Raw genomic sequence first — 19,016 nt, 5'->3', positions numbered from 1 at the left:
AGGTGCGATCTGGAAGAAGGATGAATCAGTTCCGAAGCTGTGGATGGAGAAGCTTCGGCTTAGCGCAAAGACGGTGGTGGAGAATGGAACCGACCTAAAGGGGAAAATACTGCTTAATCCTCGATAGATTACCCTTTAACCAATAGTATCAAGGACATGGATGTAATTTTACACATGCTACGTCATGTGCCTATAAATAGATGAACAGTAACACCGTACTGTTCACGCTGACTGGTAATCACTTGCACGTCATTCTTGGATTCTTACCTTCTGTCAAGTCGAAGGTACAAATGTAATTCAATATTACCAATGTTTATTCATGATCATATAATGAGAAGATAGATAATTTAATGATTTGATATTATCATTCATGTTCTTTGTATATCCCATATGTTCCTATTTTTCTATTATGACATATTGAGATGATGAAGGTTTGTCCTTCAGAACCTTCGTCCGAAGATCATTATATCCTAAGGGAGATAATACTTCGAGGGACGAAGGTCTTTAACCATTAACATTTGTGTTGCCTTGTTCTTAACTTATAGCATTTGAGAACAAGTGACTAACATTGGCGCCCACCTCTGGTGAACTCATTTGACCACCTTCGGCAACCTGTGACCTTCGTCATGCCACCGAAGAAGTCTTCGGGGCTAGGGGCTGCACTGCAGCCACTGGACGTCAATCAGGAAACATTACACGAAGCTAGGAGCCAAAAAAGGAAGGCTACCAGTCCGACACCTCAGGAGGAGGAGTTGGACCAAGAGATCAGGGACCTCGAAGCCATTCATCAACATGTTCAGAGGAAAAAGGAAAAGATGTTTCGTCTCACCAATCTTCAGAAGAAGATTGATGAGGCCGCTGAGGAAATGTGTCATATCACCCAAGATGACCAAGACCGAAGGCCTCAACACAGAGACCTTCGTGAGGACAATTCATACAACGATGATGAATGGTATGATGATTTCCATCATGGTAATTTTGCTTTTCATGATGCTTCTCCTCTAGCAGTACAATTGCAGGCTACCCCATGGCCCCCGTCTTACAAGCCACCCCAACTCCCTATGTATGATGGGCACTCAGACCCGAAGCAGTTTCTAATGAGCTATGAGGCATATCTTCTTATGGGGGCAACACTGCAGTCATGGTGAAATCATGCGTCATGGCAGTCAAAAGTGTCGCACAAACTTGGTACTCTTCTCTTCGGCCAGGGACAATCACATCATGGCAGAAGCTTAAAGATATGCTAATCACTAGCTTCCAAGGATTTCAGACGAAGCCAGTCACTGCTCAGGCTTTGTTCCAGTGCACACAAGACCATGAGGAGTACCTTCAGACGTATGTCCGAAGGTTCCTGCGTCTGAGAGCACAAGCGCCTACAGTGCCCAATGAAATTGTCATTGAGGCCATGATCAAAGGGCTTCGGACATGACCTACGGCTCAGTATTTTGCCATGAAACCCCCACAAACTCTGGAGAAGCTTCTTCAGAAAATGGATGAATATATCCAGGCTGATAATGATTTTCGCCAGAGAAGGGAAGAAGCCTACAGGTTTTCTGAGATGACCAGGGGCTTCGGAGGAAGAATCCACCCCAGGCATGTCAGATCGATTTATAATTCCAGCCTAAGTGACGACAGAGGAAGCCAGCCTCAAAGGCCACAACACAACTCCCAATCTTCAGGGCAACAACAAAGCTCTTTCAGGCCACCAGTCCCAAGGGGCAGAGGCGGCAGGGGCTTCAGAGGAAGATATGGGATCAGCCCAGAAGGCTATATTGTTTATTCTGTGGTGAAGATAAGGGCCACACCACAAGAACATGCCAAATCACAATACAGAAGCAAAAGGAGATTGTCGAAGCTGAGGCGCGGTAGAATCAGTCGAAGCAGGTCTTACATACTGCTTCATGCTACTCTCCCTATGTACCAGAGTACGTAGGCAATCAACAACCTTCGGCTTCTGTCGCTTCGGCAAGTCACTCTCAAGCTTCCTGGGGCCAGCTCCCATTACCGCCACCATTACCACCCACTCAGACCCGAAGCCAGCAGCCAGAAGGGCACCCGCACGCACAACATCAGCGTGATTTTCGGGAGGAATCCGAAGCTCGCACAGTCAATAACACTATGCCAAAATCCAAGCATATCTATTGAAGAATATCCTATTCTTGATGTATCTTTATCTTTTATGCCACTTTAATTTTTGTATGAGAAACAAGTCATGAAGGACTAAAATTCGATTTTATGTAATAATTGAGCCTGTGTCAACGAGTAAAATACGTCTTAAACAGACTTCTGAAGTTACAAAACTCGTTCCTAAGGGAGCGCAGAGTAAGTTTTCGAAGCTACAAAACTCATTCCTACGGGACCGCAGAGTAAGTTTCGAAGCTACAAAAGTCGTTCCTAAGGGAGCGCAGAGTAAGTTTTCGAAGCTCAGAAGTAGTTCCTAAGGGGATGCATTGCCAAAAATTCCACCGAAATAGAAGGTGAAGAAACTCCAAAGTCGTTCCTAAGGGGATGCAGAGCTTAAATACCACCAAAATATAAGGTGAAGAAGCTCCAAAGTCGTTTCTAATGGGATGCAGACTTAAAGACTCCAAAGACGTTCCTAAGGGGATGCAGAGTCTTGTGTGTTCCAGTGTGGACGCGCGTGTTTGTGTTCAACGTCACCATCATATTGCATCATATCATAGCATCATTCCGCACAACATTACATCATACATCATATTGCATCAACGACAAAAAGATTGGATACGAAGCAAATCTTCGGCAATATTTTGTTGAATGAAAATGTACTGAGACATGGAGCAAACTTCGGGAAACACAATCTTATCATACTTGCCATAGAAGGGGCTTCCTTCTTTATGAAGCATGAAAAGAAGGGAAGATGTTTTTTCGCCGAAGGCTCAAAAATGGTATGTGCGTAAATTTCATGCATCGCAAAGAAATATATTACAACAATTTACATGTCTGATTAACTATTTCATACACCAAATGTTACATGATATCATTACAATGAAGTCTAATCTTCCATAAGTATTTTTCCGCGGCTTCGTTTAGCAGCTTGTCGACGACTTCGTCGACGATGGAGTTAGCAATGCTCATTATATAGGCAGCAGTGATAGTTCAGCTGTAATAAGCAAACTATTAGTTTGAAGCCAGAAAATAAATGTCGAAGCTAAAATTCAAAAAACAATACCTATACGCCTTTCGCGCTCAGCAGCTTCTTCGGCTTGCCTAGCTTCTTCCCGGGCTTCGTGGGTTTCTTTTTCATTCTTCTTAATTTCGTTGGCCAATTCCCGGCCACCGTTCACCCATACATCGGAATAAAATTTTCCACCTACCAATGTAGCTTCAGCCGAAGGGTCTTTTGTGTCGTCTATGGAGAAGGCGGCTTCAGCCTGGGCCGCAGCTTTAACATGATCGCAACAAGCCTTCTCCAGGATAGCCGCAATCCCTCGAGCGCTGGAGAAAGCACATATATCCCCACGATCGCTCAGGATCTCTTCAATGCTTCGGCTTCCCCGCTTATCCAATCAATAACGCCCTCGGGGTCGCCTCGAATGAAGTTTTCTTCAGAAGAATAGGCGCCTACTTTGGCAAAGCTGGTTTTCAATTTTTTCACACAATCCAAGGATTTCTCGAAGCACCTTTCCTTGGATTCACGAAGCTCCTCAACATTTTTATCTAGCCTAGTTTTCAACCATTCACTAATTTCTTGACTAGCTTTTGCAACCGCAAAGTTCTCATTGGCTTCGGCAAGTTTTTCCGAAGGTCTTCAATTTTGGCTTTATAAATTTCGGATTGAGTGTTAAACTTTGCTTCATCTTCTTTCACTTTATCCACCAAAGAAAATAAAATTTTGTCCTTCTCCAAGGCTTCGTTTCTCAGTTTAATGACTTTTGATCGAAGGTTGCCAAGAGCTATCGTGCAGCTTTCATCCTCTGCATTCTTTGCGCCCTTAGGGCGTTGCTAAGAATTAAGCCCTACGAAAAAGAAGGATAAAGGTTTAGCATGAGAATAAGACTTTATTTCCAAGTTCATAGACTTTAAGTTCACAATTTCTGTACCTTCAGACTGTTGTATGCAAGGTTGTCCACGAGGTCATCCTTCGACATGGCGGAGAGGCCAACCTCGAGCTTTGGAAATCCCATACTTTTGGTCATCTCCCGGTAGACAGATATTTCTTTGTTGTCCGGGAGACAGTATAAGAAATCATATTCGTCTGTACCATTGAACACTAAGGCCCCCTTTGGGTATTTCAGTTCCCGGGCATAGTGTTTGGCTTCTGCAATCTCTTCTTCAGATAGTCTTTTTCCTGAAGCATGTCGAATAATAAAATCAAGATTTTTGGACAGTACTTCGGGAGCAGGAGATTTAGCTTCTTCGGCCACTTCCTTCTCCATAGCTATGCCAATATCTGGAGATTCTTGCTCAGCCCTTTCCTTGGTTACGGCAGGCTTCATTTCAGCAGGCACTGAAGGCCCAACTTCGGTTTCAGTATGAACTATAGCAGCTTCGACAACCTTTTTTACAGGAGCAGGAGTCAATGCTCTTATTGTCTCAATGATGGCGTCTAACACGCTGGCCATTCTTCTCCTCTTGGGAGTTGTGGCGGGAGCTTTTGCAACCTTTGGCAATTCTGCTTCTATCGGCGGGCTTAGAATTTCTGGCAGCACTATTGTTTTTTCTAACTCTGGCTTTTTGGCCGCCTCATCTTCGGCTTCGACTGGCTCAACTATAGGCACTTTCGGCACTATAGTTGATTCCTCAGCGCTCCGAGCGGCAGGAGCAGCTTGTTCCACTTCGGCAGAGAAAGATGTCTCTTCACCAAATTTTGGCACTGTGGCCGTCTCAATATACCTCGGCCGATGCGTCAGAACCTTGATCTTTTTGCCCTTCGGCACAGCAGAGATGGCCGAAGCGGCAGTTTTCCTCTTTTTCCCTGCCTTCGCGAGGGGTAGCAGTAATCAGGGTATATGAAACCAATCACATAAAAAACTCTATTCAACCTTTTCTTGCCCCGACCCCCGAAGGCTGAGGACAAAGCATCATCTTCGGCTCTGGTATATGCCCCAAGTAACTCATCGCTAGTAGCCTCAATACACTTCAGCCACTCGTCGTTTGGTTCGTCAAACCGGTCTCTGTATCTGAAGGTGTATTTCAAGCAAACTAATCCACCTTGACTGGACCCAGCAGCAGTCTCCTTTGGCATCTCCCAGTTATCCACAAGTGGCCATACCCTATAGGCTATGTGCTCTTGGATCAGGTCTCTTGTACCAATGAAAGCACAGACATTGTTGAAAGCCTTTTGACATGCTTCGGCACCATTTTCAATCACCACAGTCAGCCTTCGAAGGCCGAAGCGAGACCAGATTGGGCATTGGATAATCCCCTTTATGTCCTCTCTTTCAATCAAATTATTCTTAACATAAAACCATTCCTCCATCCAGGCCCCGGGCCACCTTTTCCGAAATGTTGGAACCGGGTAGCTTGCATTAGAACGAGCAATGAATCCATAAAACCAAAGTTGTTGTGATACTGCTCTTTGACAGTGGCCTTCGTCTCGTACAATAGTTCGTGCATATTGCAAAAACACTTTGCGATCGGTTCCAGCCCTTGGCTTCTCACAGCCCAAATAAACATACCCATTCTGATTATAGCTTCGGGAGTAATTTGATGAAGAAAGATCTGAAATATCTTCAACACTTCAACCAAAAATTTGCTCAATGGGAACCGAAGACCCACCTTCATAAAGCTTCTGTACACAACAACCTCATTTTCTTCAGGAGCAGGGGCGGTGCTGTCCCCTCCAACCCTCACAATAGACATGTCACGAAAGTACCTTCCCTTCATGGCATAATCTGACTTTGTTTAATGGTCGACTTTCCGAAGATGGTATGGTTTGGCCGCCAGGGCCGGTATTCAGAATCTTCATCCCCACTTTCCACATCATAGTCATCACTATCGTCAGAATCTTCAGACAAATCTGCCATTATTTCCTTTGTGATCTTCTCTGTATTTGTTTTTTCCATAGATTCGTAAAACCCAGCAAGAGCAGGGTCCACAACCTTCTTATCCTTAGACATCTTCTTCTCTTCAGACATGCAACAAGCACTTGTGTATATCACGAAGCTCGAAAATCAAGTGAGAGTTGATAGCAAGAGAATTAAAATTTGAGAAAAAAGCACAGGCAACTGAAATGGCGTAACAAATGCTGCCGCTGTAGGTTTCTATTTATATGCCTAGTGCATTACAACTTGGTGGGCCTCATTTGTCATTGACTTTCGCTATTCTAGCGAAGGGAAGGTGTTTTTTCGGACCTTCGGCTAAAGGCCTTCGTTCACGTCGCAGTCTGAATTTGTTACATACAAGAACAAATTAATACTACGAGGGGCTACTGTTGGGGACCTTCGTCTTCCGAAGGTCCTCAAAAACACGACTAACATGCTTTCCAGTATAATATACTATCACAGGAACCTTCGGCTTTGAGATGAAGGTGTGCACGGTATGAAAGGTGCGATCTGGAAGAAGAATGAATCAGTTCCGAAGCTGTGGATGGAGAAGCTTCGGCTTAGCGCAAAGATGGTGGTGGAGAATGGAACCAACCTAAAGGGGAAAAGACTGCTTAATCCTCGACAGATTACCATTTAACCAATAGTATCAAGGACATGGATGTAATTTTACACAGGTTGCGTCCTGTGCCTATAAATAGATGAACAGTAACACTGTACTATTCACGCTGACTGGTAATCACTTGCACGTCATTCTTGGATTCTTACCTTCTGTCAAGCCGAAGGTACAAATGTAATTCAATATTACCAATGTTTATTCACGATCATATAATGAGAAGATAGATAATTTAATGATTTGATATTATCATTCATGTTCTTTGTATATCCCATATGTTCCTGTTTTTCTATTATGACATATTGAGATGATGAAGGTTTGTTCTTCAGAACCTTTGTCCGAAGATCATTATATACTAAGGGAAATAATACTTCGAGGGACGAAGGTCTTTAACCATTAACATTTGTGTTGCCTTGTTCTTAACTTATAGCATTTGAGAACAAGTGACCAACAGAGGCATACCCCGCATCACGACGCCAACTGATGATGTGCCACCACCCACCACCACCCAGCTCCCAATCCATCTTCTACCATTGCCACATTCCCCTTTGCCCATCCCACATTATCCACCACCTACACTGTCATCTCTCAACGCCATTCCCCATACTCCTACTGCAGGAGTTCCACGCTTCCATCGCCTCGAATTTGCCCTATTTGACGACAAGGAAGACCCCCTCCAGTGGCTCAATCTATGCGAACAATTCTTTGAAGGTCAGCGCACGCTGGAGGATGAGAAAGTCTGGCTCGCATCCTATCACATTACAGGAATTACCCGGACGTGGTACACCCAGCTGCAGAGCGATGAACCTTCCATGTCATGGGAACTCTTCAAGCAGCATTGCCAACTCCGCTTTGGGCCCCCATTACGCAACAATCCTCTCGGCAAACTGGCACGCCTTCCATTCCGCACGACAGTGGATGACTACCAGGAGAGGTTTTGGGACCTACTAGACCAAACAGCTCCATTGTCACAGGAGCAGAAGGTACATCTGTTTACGGCTGGACTTCTGGAGCGTATCAAGATCGACGTGGAACTCATGGCACCACGTGACATCAATCATGCCTTGAGTTTGGCGCGCGCATATGAACGGAGGTCACAAGCGCTCGATCACCAGCCGACATCAACAACCAACAAGACCATGCGTAAACCCCAGCGCTCGTCTGTACCAATACCAGCACCTCAACCAGCGATTCCTGCAGCTCCCAGTACAGGACTTCAGCGAACATTCAAGAAGTTGACGCCTGTCGAGATGGCTGAGCGGCGTCGCCAGGGACTTTGTTATAATTGTGATGAACAGTATGCCCGTGGACATCACTGCCCTAAATTGTTCTATCTTGAGGTCACGGAATATGAGGAAGATGAATCTATAGAGGCCGATTTAGTTCTAGGGGACTCAATACCAGTGATCTCTTTACATGCCCTCACGGGTATCCATTCTGAGAGTACCTTGCAGCTGGAAGTACATATCATGGGGAAAGCTCTTACAACCCTGTTGGACACATGATCTACTCACAACTTCATCAACCAAGACACGACACGCGCTCTGAAACTGGACTACTAGCCAAGCCCGGCCCTCCAGGCATCTGTGGCCAATGGGGATAAAATCATGTGTTGTAAGCTCTCCAACAGCATCAGCTTGACTATCGGCTAGGAAGACTTTCTGATGGATGCTTACGCCATCCCAATTGATTCTTTCAACATCATTCTGGGGGTCAAATTTTTGCGCACTTTGGGGCCAACACTTTGGGACTTCGAGAACCTGTGCCTAGCTTTCTGGAGAAGGGGACAATGGATTGTGTGGAAAGGACTGGGATCAGACCGAAAGGCCATTAATGTCTACCCAGTAGTGAGAACAATTAGCACAGATATCGCAACCACCAAACCGATGATGGATCGTCTGCTCCTGCAATTTCAGAAGGTGTTTGCTACGCCCAGTGACCTGCCTCCAGCAAGAAGGTGTGAGCACAGGATCCACCTTTTGCCAGGAACAACACCCATTGCAGTTAGGCCATATAGGTACCCACAGCTTCAAAAAGATGAATTGGAGGCACAATGCACATCCATGTTACAACAGGGGATTATCCGCTACAGCACGTCAGCTTTTTTAGCTCCAGTACTCCTAGTGAAAAAGAGGGACAAATCATGGCGCTTCTGCATTGATTATAGGGCACTGAATGAGAAAACAGTCAAAGACAAATTCCCTATACCCGTGGTTGATGAGCTGCTAGATGAACTGCAAGGGGCACATTTCTTCACTAAATTGGACCTCTGATCTGGTTACTATCAAGTCCGTGTTCATCCAGAAGACGTACACAAAACAGCCTTCAGGACGCACCATGGGCACTTTGAGTTTTTGGTTATGCCATTTGGTCTCTCAAATGCCCCAGCGACATTTCTTTTTTTTTGAAAGGGAGTGGCAAAAGACTTGCCGCTCCAATATATTAGATAGGGAATAACTTACAGGAAATTACAGGAAACCAAATCAACTTACACGACTACTGAAAACTATTGAATAGACCTACTGAACAGACCTACTAGCCAGATGAAATCTGATAACAACCAACGAACTCTTTAACCACTAACGCAACCTGCCCCAGCGCATTTCAGGCAGTGATGAATGAAGTACTAGGTCAGTTCCTTCATCGGTTCGTCCTAGTATTCTTTGATGACATCCTCATCTATAGTGCCACATGGTCAGACCACCTCATACATGTCAAGGCTATCCTACAAACCCTGCTGACCAACAATTTGTTTGTCAAACAGTCCAAATGCGAATTCGGAGCGACATCCATTGCTTATTTAGGGCACATCATCTCAGCTAAAGGAGTGGCTATTGTTGGAACTTGCTACCAGGTGCAAGGGGATCCAGCGGGGGTGAGAGTTGACGTAAACTGGGTTCTCGCACGAGATGGCAAAAGCTCTGTTAATCTAGCCTCTCAAGGGCACTGTGTGGGGGTATTTATAGGTATCTGAGTGCCCAGGACGCATGTGCCCTCAGACACCTAGGTTATCCCCGGAATATTCCCATAAAGCGGGGTTACATACTGTAATTACAGGGATGCCTTTACAAATTAGGCCCGTAACACGCAGCGGCCACGCAGGGCCTGTTACAATGGGCTGGATCACACGTGGGCCTCCATGCTGGACGAGGCCGCACGGTGGGACGACCTCGTCACAGGTCTTCGTCCGATGTCGTATGGGGCGAAGGGTGTCCCTGCCCGTTGTCTTGTCTCCGTTGGACCAATGACTACGGCGAAGGCATCGAGCGAAGGGTGGCGTCTTCGCCTTCGCCCCAACATTTGCCCTCCGAGGGACCAGTTCGACTAAGTCATCTGGTGCCGAAGACGTCGCTAGATGGCGGAGACGCTGCCCTCGCTCGAAGTGGTTCCGTGGGGGTTTTTGACATGACCGTTGATTGACACCGTACTGTTGGACTGCGGGTTTCCCGAAGCGCCGCGCCCTGTGTATAAAAGGGGGCGAGGGGCGGCGCATTTTGAACTTTATCTTTCCGCGCTCCGTGAAAACCCTAGCCGCCTTTTCCACCATCTTGCTGCTCATCTGCCCTCCTTGCTCTTGTTCGCCGGAGATCTGGCCCGAGTGAAGCAGACCGCCCGCCGCCGCCGACGGTACGTAGCGATGCCGACCTCTTCTTCTTCTGCTGCCGCTACGCCGCCGGCCGACGCGTCGTCTGAGGAAACGCTGAGTACTGTGGCGGCGGAGGAGTTGCGCGCCGGCGATACGGTGGATTTCGGTGTGTCGCAGATGTCGTCGGTCCGCGTGCAAGATATGCAGCGGCTTGGTTACTTTGGCGGCGGGGTCGCTCGTGTCCCGGGGACGGAGGAAGGCCCCGAGCCGGAAGGCGAGTTGGTTGTGTTCGAGGCGTTCTTTGCCGCTGGTCTTCGCCTGTCTGCGCACCGGTTTGTGGGAGAAGTCCTGCGCAGATTTAACGTACAGATCTATCAGCTGACTCCGAATGTCATGGTGGCTCTGTCGAAGTATGTCTGGGCGACGACTTCATACGGCGAACGGCCAGCAGTCGAAGTCTTCGTGAAGTACTATTGCCTACACTGGCAGAAGAGGATGATCGGGAATGAAGTTGCCCAGTTTGGGTCCTGTACATTTACGCCGAAGACCGGCAAGACCTCGATGGAGGTAGTTGAGTTGGTTCCTTGCGCCCGCAACAAGTGGGGCAACTGGCATGAGTTTTGGTTCTACGTCGCGGAGGGCACAGTCGAAGACCATCCGGGGCTCCCCGTGTCCGAGATGTGCTCGCATTATTACTCAGCATACCCGTCGTTTGAAGTGGCGGAGGAGAATGCGGACGAAGGGGCCCTTCGGTGCGCCGCCGGCCTGAGCAGCGGGCGCGATTTGGTTGAGGAGTTTGTGGCGTACGGGGTATGGCCCTTGGCGCATGGCTGGGCGTTGGGCGAAGTATGCCCTCGCCAGATGCCTTCCCATGGTGGGAAGCTGGTGCGAAGTCCCGCCTTCACGCTGGATCTGCATAGTCGCGATCCGGCCGCCTTTGTGCGTGAGGCGGAGGATGGGGCGGTGCGGGTCGTCGGTCGGTACGTGCCGAAGACAGAGGGCCAGCGTAGCTAGGATATTCGCGGGTCCAATGACCGCTTGAACAGGGTTTTTGAGTTGAACCGTCTGCCGTATGGCGGTTACCCCGGCCAAGACGATGTGGATCGTCGCGGGAAGAAACCGGTGGTAGAGACTGGAGACGACCCCGCGCCGGCGGTCGCCCCGTCGTCGAAGAAGAGGAAACTAGGTATTGCTATGGGAGGTATGGGGGTTTCTGATTGTTTTGCTAGGGAGTTGATGAAGACATGCGCGGCCCCGGGGGGAAGGATGTCTTCGCCCGAGCTCCGGGAGTCTTCGGCGCGGATGCTGAGGGTTACCGTGGGTTGGTGGCCTAAGAATGTTCCTATCCCCCGCGCGGCCGGCGAAGACTTTTTTACATCTCGCATGGTTCGTGATTGGAAAGTGTTTCCTTACGGGCGGAATATCGCTGCTGTTGTGTCGGCAGTGATGGACAAGGATCGTCAGGGAGCTGCGCAGAAGCGCCAGGCGGTCGTTAGGCTTCATGAGGCCCGGCCGAAGAGGCAACGGGGGGCTGCGAAGGCTGCTACCCCCGGTGGAGGCCAGCCGTCGCTGGCGGCGAAGTCGGCCGTCCCTGCATCCAGCAGGGCGCCGGAGGCTGCGAAGGCGGCTGCCGCCGGTGGTTCCAAGTCTGTGAAGGCCGCCCCTGCGTCCAGCAGGGTGCCGGATGCTGCGAAGGCGGCCCGAGAGTTGCCGCCATCGGGCAAGCGCGTCGCCGACTTCGCCACCGACATTAGTGTGGAAGATTATCTTGTTGGTAAGTCGTTGGCTCGAGTTTGTTTTTTTGTGTTAATCTGTTGATACGTCGCAGGGTCGGACGAAGGCCAACTTGTTGTTGCTCCGTCTGCCATGGCGACCGCGGCGGCTGCCGTGGTGCCCAGGGCGAAGGGCAGTGCTCTTAGTGCCGGCGGCGAGATGCCGGCACTCACTGCCGTCAGGGACGAGGCAATTGCTGTGTCCCGCCGGCTGAAGGAGATGCAGGAGGCACTAAGTCAGGTGCGTTGAGCTAGACTTCGGTTTTTTACCGGCTTCGCTGGGGCTGTGGTCTTATGTGTGTCTTGCAGGCGTCTGACTTCGCAGACCGCGCGGCGTCGGGGGCCCTGACGGTGGTTGTGTCTGCCGAAGTCGAGAGACTTCGGACGCAACATGCTGACGCCGTCTGGGAAAAGTCGGTCGCCGACAGTAAGTGTCGCAAGCTGGCGGATAAGGTGGCGCGGCGTGTGGGAAGGCGTGGTCGCGCTGGGGGAAGTGTGGGTCTTCCATTTGCGCGTGCTGTTGCAGGGGTGGCCCGTGCTGCAGGCCGAGGTGGCCTTCGCGTATGTCTTCCAGTTGTGCGCGCTGTTGCAGGGGTGGCCCGTGCTGCTGGCCGAGGTTGCCTTCGTGCTGCATCAGCGCGATCTCCCGCTCGAGGTCCTGGGCCTTCTGCTCTTCGTCGCGTATCATTTGTCGCACCTTGGCTAGTGCGGACACGCGCTGGCTCTTGGCCTCCAGTATTTCTTTTTGCCTCTAGAGATTGCGGTTCTTGAGGCGCAGGGCGCGTAGCTGTAGCTGTTCTTCCGCTGAGACGCTGAGGACTTCACCGTCCTCGGTGAGGTCCGCGCCCTCCGGTGGGGCGAAGCCTGGGGGAGGCTGCGATTGTCCTTCAGGGCCGCAGGTGCGAAGAGCGTCGTCTTCGCAGGTGTGGAGAACGTCGTCTTGAGTAGCCTCTTGGTGGGTGGAGTGGGTGAGGGCGAGGGCCTTGCCCTTTTTTGCGGCAAGCAGTGCTGCCTTCGCAGCCTCGTCAGCCTTCGAGTTAGCTTTCTTGGGTGCCATCGCGGGTGGTTTTTTCGTAGCACCCACGGTGGGCGCCAAATGTTGGAACTTGCTACCAGGTGCAAGGGGATCCAACGGGGGTGAGAGTTGACGTAAACTGGGTTCTCGCACGAGATGGCAAAAGCTCTGTTAATCTAGCCTCTCAAGGGCACTGTGCGGGAGTATTTATAGGTATCTGAGTGCCCAGGACGCATGTGCCCTCAGACACCTAGGTTATCCCCGGAATATTCCCATAAAGCGGGGTTACATACTGTAATTACAGGGATGCCTTTACAAATTAGGCCTGTAACGCGCAGCGGTCACGCAGGGCCTGTTACAATGGGCCGGATCACACGTGGGCCTCCATGCCGGACGAGGCCGCACGGTGGGACGACCTCGTCACAGGTCTTCGTCCGATGTCGTATGGGGCGAAGGGTGTCCCTGCTCGTTGTCTTGTCTCCGTTGGACCAATGACTACGGCGAAGGCATCGAGCAAAGGGTGGCGTCTTCGCCTTCGCCCCAACAGCTATGGATAGCAGCAAGGTGGAAGCAGTTATTTCTTGGCCGATCCCAAAGGCACCACGAGGACTACGGGGATTTCTGGGATTGGCAGACTACTACCAGAAATTTATCAAGGAATTTGGGTTAATCGCTGCACCATTAACCAAACTCCTAAATAAAGAAGGCTTTCAGTGGTCCCCAGAAGCCGACTCCGCCTTCCAAGCGCTCAAATGGACACTCTCATTAGCACCAGTCCTGCAGCTTCCTGACTTTGAACAGACTTTCACTATGGATTGTGATGCCTCGGGCTCGGGGTTTGGTGCTGTCCTACACCAAGATCACGACCCAATAGCTTTTTTTAGCCAGCCATTTGCAGCCTAACACATAAATTGGCAGCATATGAGCGCGAGCTCATTGGGTTGGTACAAGCAATACGTCACTTGCGTCCTTATTTATGGGGCAAACGATTTGTGGTACGAACTGACCATTTCAGTCTCAAGTTCATACTAGATCAATGACTATCCATGGTACCACAACATCAGTGGATTAGTAAGTTGTTTGGCTTTGACTTCACAGTGGAATATCGGGCAGGACGACTCAACACAGTGGCTGATTCTTTATCTCGCAGGGACACAACTGAAAGTTCAGTCCATACCATATCAACCCCAACATTCTAGTTGTACCAAGAATTGTGGGCAGAATGTGCTAATAATGACGAGTGGAAACTCCTCCAGGCCCAGATTACAGAGGGATCCCTAGAGGCCCCATGGCAGATACGGGAAGGCTTGATACTGCACGGCCGCAGGGTGTTTATCCCAACATCATCCAAACTCATTCCCTCAATACTAGAGGCTGCACACTCAGCAGGACATGGTGGAGTACAAAAGACGCTGCATCGATTAAGAGCTGATTTCTTCATTCACAAGGATAGGACACTGGTACAAGATTGGGTCAAATCATGTGCAACCTGTCAGAGGAACAAAACAGAGTCGCTGCATTCCACAGGGTTCCTCCAACCGCTAGAAGTCCCAATACAAATATGGACAGACATCTCATTGGATTTCATTGAGGGTTTACCAAAGGTCCATGGTAAGTCTGTCATATTAACAGTGGTTGATCGATTCTCTAAATATGCCCACTTTATTGCCCTCAATCATCCTTACACAGCTGCGACAGTGGCACGAGCATTTTTTATTGACATAGTGTGGCTGCATGGGTTCCCAAGTTCCATAGTCAGCGATAGAGATCCAGTTTTCACCAGACATATCTGGAGGGATCTGTTCAAGCTAGCAGGTGTCAAATTAAGAAGGAGTACTGCTTTCCACCCCCAAACTGATGGTCAGTCGGAAGCAGTCAACAAAACTATTGCCATGTATTTGAGGTGCATCACGGGAGACATGCCAAGAGCTTGGGTGGACTGGCTTGCATGGGCGGAATACTGCAACAATACATCATACCACTCAGCATTGAAGACAACTCCTTTTCGTGTAGTATATGGCAGGGATCCACCACCTCTCATTCCATATAAGTAGGGGACAGCAGACACTCAAGTTGTGGATGATATGCTACGGGAAAGAGATATATTTCTAGGAGAAGTTAGAGATAGGCTGCTGCAAGCTCAAGAGCATGCCAAAAAGTTTTATGATGGCCGACACCGGGATCTCGAATTCGATGTGGATGACTAGGTCTGGCTCCGTCTCCTCAATCGACAAGCTCAGTCACTGGTCGAACGACCCAAAGGGAAATTGGGACCGCGATATGCGAGGCCATTTCGTATTCTTGAGCGCGTGGGCACAGTAGCATATCGTCTGGAGTTACCAGAAGGGGCACGAATTCATGATGTCTTTCACGTGGGACTCCTTAAGCCTTTCCTGGGTACCCCTCCTGTCCTGCCCCTAGACCTTCCACCTATGCAAAATGTTCGGCTTCTACCATCGCCAGAGAAGATAATAAGAGCAAGGATGCAACACGGACAATGGCAGGTGTTGGTGCACTGGAATGGTACTCAATCAGTAGATGCAACATGGGAACCTCTACAACAGTTCAAGGCTTCATATCCACAGTTTCAGCTCGAGGACGAGTTGTTCGACGAGGGAGGGAGAAATGTTATGGTTTATAGTAGGCGGCCTAAACAGCCCTCTAGTCAGCCCATTATAGAGGGACATATAGATAAGGATTAGGAGGATCCTTAGATAAGGAGAAACTATTTAGAGATCCTAATATTAAGGAGTCTATTTTTAAGAAGAGTCTGTTAGAGTTCCTAAGATTAAGGAGTCTGTTTAGAGTTGGATTATAAAGTCCAGGAGTCTGTAATCAATTGGAGAGTATTGATCAATCTAAGAAGTGATTGTTCCCTGCCTCACCTGTGTTCCGCAACTCACCTGAGTTCTCAGCCGAGCGGCAGCACGACACCCCTTCGCTCCCGCTCGTCCAGCCAACTTGATACTCACTCCTATAATCTGCGCAGCCGAGGTGTTTCTACCAATGTGAGACCTGTCTCGTGTAGTGTAGCTCCTGGAATGCTCTATCGCTGCTGGATTTTTCTGTTCAAATCACCTTTTTTGGGGGTTGGGGGGTGGTATTGTATGGCCAACGTGTAAACAAATCTAGTGCCTGGCACGATTCTTGGAAGGTATTAATATCGTTGGAATTCGAGCAATATTTAGTGAACAATTTGATTTATTTATCAAGGGTAAAATTAGGTATACATGTCCATTACTTAAAATTTAAAAGAAATTTTACTACTTTGGGCATGAGATTAGATCATAAGATGTTCCTTGAGGCAAACAAATATACAATTCTCAGGGCCAGCTCTACCCAAATTTGAAATCTCAAGTTCAAGCTACGCAAAATATAATCACCATCATTGAGGTAGTTGGCGTTGGTAATTATTGATAGCCAACACTTTTATTAACGTAGCTTAACATATGGTGCCGTTGTTCCACTCCCACCATTGCTCTGGGTCATCTCTCACTCTCTGCTTGCCTGCTTACTTCTGGTGATATGCTGCTATTGCAAGTTATCCCTTCAACCCAGAAAATAGCCATTGCCAGTTTGTACATAGTTGCAAAGTGCTTGTCCCCATTGGCAGGGCGTCTCTGAGATTTTTAAGCCCTGGTGCAAAACATAAAAATAGGCCTAGAAATCTATAGTATATAGAGATAAAAACAATATAAAATGTATCGTTTCATATTTGATATATTCTCATATTCTTGTCCTCTCATATTATCTATTTTAAAGTCGATATTTCATAAATAATAAACAATATTTACCTTTTTATATCATTTATATTAAGAAAATTCAAAATTTTGGGGCCCTAAAAAAATTGGAGGCCCTGTGCCAGTGCTCCAATTGCGCTGGCACTCGACGGCCCTGCCCATTGGCCGGTTCCACCATCACGCTAGAATCTAGCTTAAAACTCTATGGATGTCTCTGTATCTAGTTTTATATATGTTGGAGGCTTGGAGCAGTTTATGGTGTGTTTGATTGGAGAGCCAATAGAAACAACTCAATTCCAGTCTTTAAGAATGGAACTAATTCCTTCTATGTTTATCAAGCAGAATGGAGTTCTATTTTTTGTTTGATTAAAGAGTATAATAGAGCGGAGTTGTTCAGTTATTTGTTTGGTTAGAGAGCCATATGAATGTGAAAGGAAGGAGAGCATTCATGTCCGATCGTATTATGGTGTATTTAGTTGAGGAGTGGAGGAGAATGGAGTGGCTCCATTTCTATTTTTTAAATGTTTGGTTTCCAACAAAAGAAGAGCAGAGTTGTAACACTCCGTCCAATCCCTGGACCGACGTTACTTACTCCTGGTAGCTCGTTAGGATCATATATTGTCCCCACAGACCAACACGAGTCTTTTGTGCGCACTTTGTCCTCACTCATGCGCACCCGAGAAAACTTTCCAGTCGGTCACCCATCCTAAATTGCTCCAAGCCAAGCACGCTTAACTTGGAGGTTCTTTCGAGCTAGGCTTCCGAAAAAGAAGATGCACCTTGTTGGTATGTATACTCTATTAATTCTATTAAGCCTTGGGCTAGGACATCCCATCCCAGGGGCCAGGATATCACAATCCACCCCCTTTAGAAAACTAACGTCCTCATCGGTCAACACCAATCTAGGAACCTCCACTCTTAGTCGCGTCTGTGTGTCTAGTATCGTCATATGCCATGCCATGTGACCACTCCAGGCCCACATGCGCCATGCGCCATATACCCGAACCCCCTAACCCACACACGCCCGTGAAACCGCGAGGCTCGGCTCTGATACAACTTGTAACACCCCATCCAATCCCTGGATCGACGGGATTTACTCCTGGTAGCTCGCTAGGATCATATATTGTCACCACAGACCAACACGAGTCTTTTGTGCGCACTTTGTCCTCACTCATGCGCACCCGAGAAAACTTCTCGGTCGGTCACCCATCCCAAATTGCTCCAAGCCAAGCTCGCTTAACTTAGAGGTTCTTTCGAGCTAGGCTTTCGAAAAAGAAGATGCACCTTGTTGGTATGGATATTCTATTAATTCTATTAAGCCTTGGGCTAGGACATCCCATCCCAAGGGCCAGGATATCACAAGAGTGGCTCGGAGTCTCCATATGGAAATTTACTATAAATAATTAGAATGCTCTTGCTCCAAAAAACGACCAGACGCGAGCGCTCTCCTCCATCTCCTCCCCTATACACTCATATGTCTCTCCAACCAAACAAAGAACAGAGCGACTTTGTTCTGTTTGCTAAACGCAGAATTGAACGACTCCATTCTTAAAAACTGGAATGGAGCCGCCCCATTCTAATTGACTCTTCAACCAAACACATCCTCAGTGGACCAGGGTATCCCAGTTCGTATCTAGAAACTTCAGAAGTCGTTCTACTTCTCTTTCGTCGAAAATCAAATATTAGGAAAAAAATTAAAAATGACACTACTTCATTCTTCACTCTCCAATCAAACACATCCTTAATCTTTAATGAGCGGTGCAAGATTTTTGTTGAAAATGTGCGCGTCAGAAAGGTTAGATTCGGTGACAAAGAGGGTGTTTGATTTGAAGAATCAATTAATTATAGATGAGTTGGTGCATCATGAGTTTATTTCATAAATTTAGTAAAATGAACTCATTCCTTATATTATTACTAATTATTAGTCCATAACTAATGAAATGATAATAAATCAACTTATTTTATTTTACAAACTAAATAATAAAATGATAAGTGTGAATATAATGGACTACCTCTTTTCTGGAACGAAACGTGTTGTAAACTTATCGTTGGGCAAAAGCGTGTCAGGCGTGGCGAGGCCCGTCGCCGCCCGTTTTCGGGAGTCATGTTCACGAGAACGGCTGCACGGCACAGACGCACGTTATTATGCTGGCATAGCGGATCCGCACATCACCATAGCCCATGGATCTCACGAACAGAGGCATCTCTGGCCGAATTGGTTGCTGGTTTCATTTGTCGGGCTGGGTCTGACTTGCGGTGGGCTGGAGTTCACTCTTATCGCC

Source organism: Zea mays, chromosome 4, assembly GCF_902167145.1.
Source record: "Zea mays cultivar B73 chromosome 4, Zm-B73-REFERENCE-NAM-5.0, whole genome shotgun sequence".
In the NCBI taxonomy this organism is placed as follows: Eukaryota; Viridiplantae; Streptophyta; class Magnoliopsida; order Poales; family Poaceae; genus Zea; species Zea mays.
The sequence above is the reverse complement of the archived record's forward strand: the minus strand, read 5'-3'. Positions refer to the sequence as shown.